The sequence below is a fragment of the Pteronotus mesoamericanus genome, unplaced genomic scaffold, assembly GCF_021234165.1.
Source record: "Pteronotus mesoamericanus isolate MK-2021 breed Mesoamerican mustached bat unplaced genomic scaffold, CSHL_Meso_final scaffold_167, whole genome shotgun sequence".
Lineage (NCBI taxonomy): Eukaryota > Metazoa > Chordata > Mammalia > Chiroptera > Mormoopidae > Pteronotus > Pteronotus mesoamericanus.
This window is the reverse complement of record NW_026555308.1, coordinates 22,855,665-22,861,230: the sequence shown is the minus strand read 5'-3', so window position 1 is coordinate 22,861,230 and position 5,566 is coordinate 22,855,665. Positions and strand designations below refer to the sequence as shown.

Below are 5,566 nucleotides of genomic sequence, written 5' to 3'. Positions count from 1 at the left end.
GGAAAAAATAAGAAAGAATAAGTGAATTTAGCACATACAATTTTTAATCTCTATATTTTAAAGAGCCATTTAATTAAATTTATTGGGGAACTAAAAACAAGGCACAAAATATGACAAAGGGTTAACACGCCTAATATATAAAAAGCAATTATAAAGCAATGAGAATGAACATTCCAACAGAAAAATGGCCAAGCTCTCTTTGCTGCATCTCTGGCGAGGATGAACGCCATTCTCAGCAATCAGACTGTCGACGTCCCGGAAAATGTTGACATCACTTTGAAGGGACGCACAGCGACTGTGAAGGGCCCCAGGGGCACCCTGAGGAGGGACTTCAATCACATCAATGTAGAACTCAGTCTCCTTGGAAAGAAAAAGAAGAGGCTCCAGGCTGACAAATGGTGGGCAATAGAAAGGCGCTGGCCACCATTCACGTTATCTGCAGTCACGTACAGAACATGCTCAAGGGTGTAACCCTGGGCTTTGGTTACAAGATGAAGTCTGTGTACACTCACTTCCCCATCAATGTTGTTAAACAGAAGGATGGTCTTTTGTTGGAATCTGAAATGTCTTGGGTGACAAACACATCCACAGGTTTCAGATGAGGTAGGGCATTTCTTGTTAAGCATCTCAAGCAACATTGAACTTGTATCAACTTCAGCTGCTCTGATTCAGCAAGCCGCAATAGTTAAAAACAAGAATATCAGAAAAGTTTTGGATGGTATCTGTGTTTCTGAAAAAGGAACAGTTCGTCAGGCTGATGAATGAGGCCTAAGTTGTCCGGCTATGGAAACAGCAATGTGCCAAGTGATTCCTCAGACTTATTTGTGATATTTTAAAGATGCAATAAAACCCATGTATTGATATGAGGGAAAAGAAAAAATTGCCTAAAGGAAATGTACAAAAGAAGAAATAAAAATATGCAATAAACTTTCAAAAATATTTAGCTTCATTGGTACTCAAATGCCCATTAAAACACCAATGATATTTCCCCCTATCAGATTATCAAAGACTGTTTAAAATTATATTACTCAATCTCGTTGAGCAGAGTGAAATTGAACAGTTTTACCCATGAGGGTACAAATATGAGGGTACAAGTTAGTATAAAATTTCCAGAAAAAAATTGGCTTTATGCCACAAGAGCTTTTAAATGTTCATTCCATTAACTTGGAACTCTCAATCTTAAGCCACCCTAAGGAGAACTGAAGCTAAAAATATGACTACAATAGTATTCATTGTTGGTATTTAACAGAAATTTATAATTTATTCAAACAGTAGGTCATGGCTAAAATTTTTGGTACATAAAAATGATGAAATATTGTGCAGCCATTAAAATAATATTTTGAATAATGTTTAATGACATGGCACTATGTCTGTGATATAGTGTTAAGTGGAAAATAGTATATTAATCAGGGTTCTTAGCTGCAGGCAATCAAAACCCACTGGGCTTGTCTGGGTAAAGCTGAAAAGGCATTCAGCGGGAGAACATTGGAGGGCTCCGAATTAGCAGGCACAGGGGAGAACCAGACTGAGAAAACAATCAGTCAACAAGACAACCACAGATAGTCCAAACGGGGAAGCTTCTGGTGAGGAAACTGCTCAGAGTACTGCTCTGCAAGGAATGCTGCTCCCTGCGGCTGCCACGGCTGACCCTGCAGGTCTGCTTAGTCAGGTGGAGGGGGAGCCCTGCTTCCCTCAGAATCAGAGTGGGGAAGTCAGCACAGGGGTGGGGAGCTCAATGGTTCTTGTGCTGTCCCCAGTGCGAGCTCTGAGTCAGGTCAAATAAAGACAGTCCCTGAGAATGGAGCTTTTCAGGGAGCTGCTAGACAGGTCAAATAGTGACAAATCTCTGGGGAAGGGGCTTTGGGGGGGGAAGTTCTTTCTTTCTATTGGCTTCCAGGCTGCTGGTTTTCACAGCCACCAGACTTGAGAGGCCTTTTCGAGCCCACAACAGAGCTGTGGAGTGAGAAAGGGGAATAAGACAACTTAAAACTTCACAAAGCTTGCTATTCTCACTGTGATTCAGCAATGTTTTTTTTTAAAAAAATCAACACTTCTCAGATTATTGCAAGCCTTTGGTCATTAAAAAGTTGATTCTGACATTTTTGCCAGTATTCTCATTGCTTTTATGAAGGAGCATGTTTTTGGAAGTCCTTACGCCATCCTTCTGGAAGTGCGTCCCCCAACTTGTTTGTGTAAAGAAATGTTATTGAAACACAGCCATGCCATTCATTTATATATTGTCTATAGCTGTTTTCAGACTTCAGTTGAAGAGCTGAGTCATTGCCACAGAAACCATCTGGCCTGAAAAGCCTAAAATGTGTGCTCTCTGGCCTTCACCGAAAATGTTTCCAACCCCTACAGTAAAGTAAGAAAGTGATGTAAAGATTGGAAAGGAGACAGTAAATTGCCATTATTTCCAGGTGAAATTTTGCATTTCGAAAAAGTTTAAATATGTGAACAACTTGTTAGGATGAATAAGTGAGTGTAGCTGGGTCAGTGTACTACGCCCAGTTATCATCCGACTTCTGGATCCAGCTGAGATAGTGGGAGCACAGTCCACCTTAGCCCTGCCACGGACTACAGCTAAAAAGCTTGAACAGAATACATAAAGGAAGGCTATGTAGGTGGCCAGACTAAAATCCTACCTAAGGACTCTGAAAAGTGAGTCTTAGGAAGTAGGTTGGGGAGGGGAATAAAAACTCAAAGAATAACTGAAAATGCTGTGAGTTCCCCGATTTGATTGTCTGTTTTTCTCCACATTTCCAGGTTAAACCCTAGCACAGCACAGACCCTGGAACTCTGAAGGGCATGGAAACAGAATAAGCTTTAAGAAAGACTCTGTCTCTCTGGCCAGAGAACCAGGAATGGGGTATCCTAGGGGACTTGAGAGCATGGGTGGAAATCCCATTTTTTATTCTTTCACTTCTAATTGTCCTTGTCCTGAGACAAGCCCCAGTCAGGAACCTGCAGTCCTGGGGTGAGAGCAGCCCCACATGTACCACAGACTCTGAGAGAAAACATTTCTCTCTGATCACCTGGGCAAGGCGCCCTTTGATCTGAAGGGGGTGGGGAATCCCCATATTTTTCTTTTTTCTGGTGCCACTTTTCCCTAAGGTGGACTCACTTAGTTGTAGGAAATGTGGGATAGCAAAGAGACTAAAACCCTGGCTTTCTAGTGAGAGCACCAGGAAAGGGGGCCTTGGAGAGCTGGAGTGCTGGCAGAGGTCTTGCGGAGGAGGGAGCTGGGAAAAGGGGTTCTTTAAATGTGTGGGAAAAGTCCCAAGGCTTGAGTTCTGCCTGCGTGAAACTGACCTGAAACAGCATAGAGAAGGCTTTGAGAACTGAGGACAGAAAACTCTCTGTAAGGGACCAGATAGTAAATACTTTAGGCTTTGTGTGTAACATATATTCTCTGTCACATATTTTCTTTCTTCCTCTCTTTCTGTCCTCCCTCCCTCCCCCCTCCCTTCCTTCCTTCCTTCCTTGCTTCCTTCCTTCTCTCTCTCTGCAACTCCCACCCCCTTTACAAATATAAAAACCAGTCTTATCTCATAAGCCTTAAACAGCAACCCACAGGCTGGAGCTTGTGGGCCATACTTTATTATCCCCTGCTATAGACCACTACCAAAGTCCTAAACTAGCCTCTAGAGAGTACACACATGAGATGGACTGGAATAATGTTGCAAAGTTTTTAAAAATGTAACTTGTGCTGCAAAAAGAGAAGGATCAAAACTTGGGGGCTTAATCTAGCCATAATGATTTCCTTCTTTAAAAAAGAAATCAACATTTATCAGAAGATTTTAATAGGACCCAGAATTCCCTAACATAATGTGCAAAATTCCAGGATAAAATCTAAAGTTACTCAACTTATTTACAAAGAACCAGGAAAATTTCAATAGTTCTCAAGGGAAAGAACAATCACTGGATGCTATATTAGTTACGGTTCTCCAGGAAAAAAGAAGCAATAGGATATACATATCCTATATGGTAATAGATGGATAGATATTTATTATAGAAATTAGCTCATGCAGCTATGGAGATCAAGAAGTCCCACAGTTTTCCATCTACAAACTGGAGAACCAGGAAAGATAGTGGTTTAATTCAACTCGAGTGTGAAGGCCTGAGAACCAGGAGCTCTGATGTCCAGGGGCAAGAGAAGATGAATGTCCCTCTATTCAAGATACGTGTTTGCTGTCTTTTTCTGCGTGGTCCTGCTAGCACCATTCATAGGCTTATAAAGTGACTGATTTCCCAACCTGGAATCCTGCACAACTATACCTTGGGCCAAAAGGCCTATTTTTTTATAGCAAAGGAGGGACAACAGATACTTGACGATGGGATCCATGTTCCTTCCAACTATCATTATCACCTGGAAGCAGCCAGCCTGGTTGATCATTGGAATTGCCCATTTAAGGCTCAGCTAAAAAGTGCTAGTTTGAGGACAATACCCTGCTCTGAAAGATGGGGAGCTTCTATTAAAATGTACCTGGGATCTGTTTTAATCAGGTATGGCAAGGCCAACAGATCAGGAGGAGACTGCTGTGAAGGAAGACGTTTTTACTCACAGTTCCCTAGAAACAGGAGCCCTGGCACACCATGTAGGGCCACATGGGGAAGCACGGGGGGTCAATCAGTGGGCAGAAAGAGCACGGGGGATACACGAGCACAGGCTTCACTGTGGATTTTAAGAGAAGGAATGGGTAAGGCAGGGGGAACAGGCTGACGAGGTTTGAGATCAGCTAGTCTGAACAATTTTAGCAGGCTCCACAGCGTAGGGACTGCCCCTGCTTGCCTGATGCCTGGCCCTGGAATGATTGATTAGGGCACCGAAATATTGACTCCTGGGGTGTAAAAGCTGGATAGAGTAGGTGATTCAGCTCTGGACTGGTTTGTTTGCATATCAAAGGCATGCATGGAAGCAAACTATTTACTATCTCCAGATATTAGTCAGAGCTTTTCATCTTTTCACTTTCAACCCATCTGTGTCTTTGGATCTAAAATGAGTCTCTTGTAGAAAAAAAAAAATGCAATAAAAAGTAGATTTAAAAAATAAAAAAATAAAAATAAAGTGAGTCTCTTGTAGACAATAAATAGTTAGATTATGTGTTTTGATGTATTCTGCCAATCTGTCATTTGGTTGGAGAGTTTAATCCATTTACATTTAAAGTAGTTACTGATAAGGAAAGATTTTTGTCATTTTGCTCTTTGTTTTATATATGCCTTAAAGCTTTTTTGTCCCTTATTTCCCACGTTACTTCTTTTATGTTTAGTTAATATTTTGTAGTAAAATGATTAAATTCCAATTGTGTTTATTCTATATCTATTTTCTTTGTGTTTAGCATGGAGACTGCATTTAACATCCTAAAGTTATAACGCTCTATTTTGAATTTATACCAGTGTAACTTCAATAACATACAAGAGCTGCTCCTTTACGGCTCTGTTTGCATTCTTTCTAGGTGTTGATGTCAGAAAATTACATCTTTATATTTTTGTTGCCAAAAACATAAACTTGTAATTCTTTTAAATGCATTAATCTCCTAAATTATGTAGGAAATAAGATTTCAAG

At 40.9% G+C, this 5,566-nt stretch overlaps 1 pseudogene; it reads left to right on the top strand.

Annotated features, from left to right (window-relative positions):
* The first annotated feature begins 219 nt into the window (after positions 1-219).
* On the top strand, positions 220-765 carry LOC129083440 (60S ribosomal protein L9-like; annotated as a pseudogene).
* The last annotated feature ends 4,801 nt before the right edge of the window (positions 766-5,566 follow it).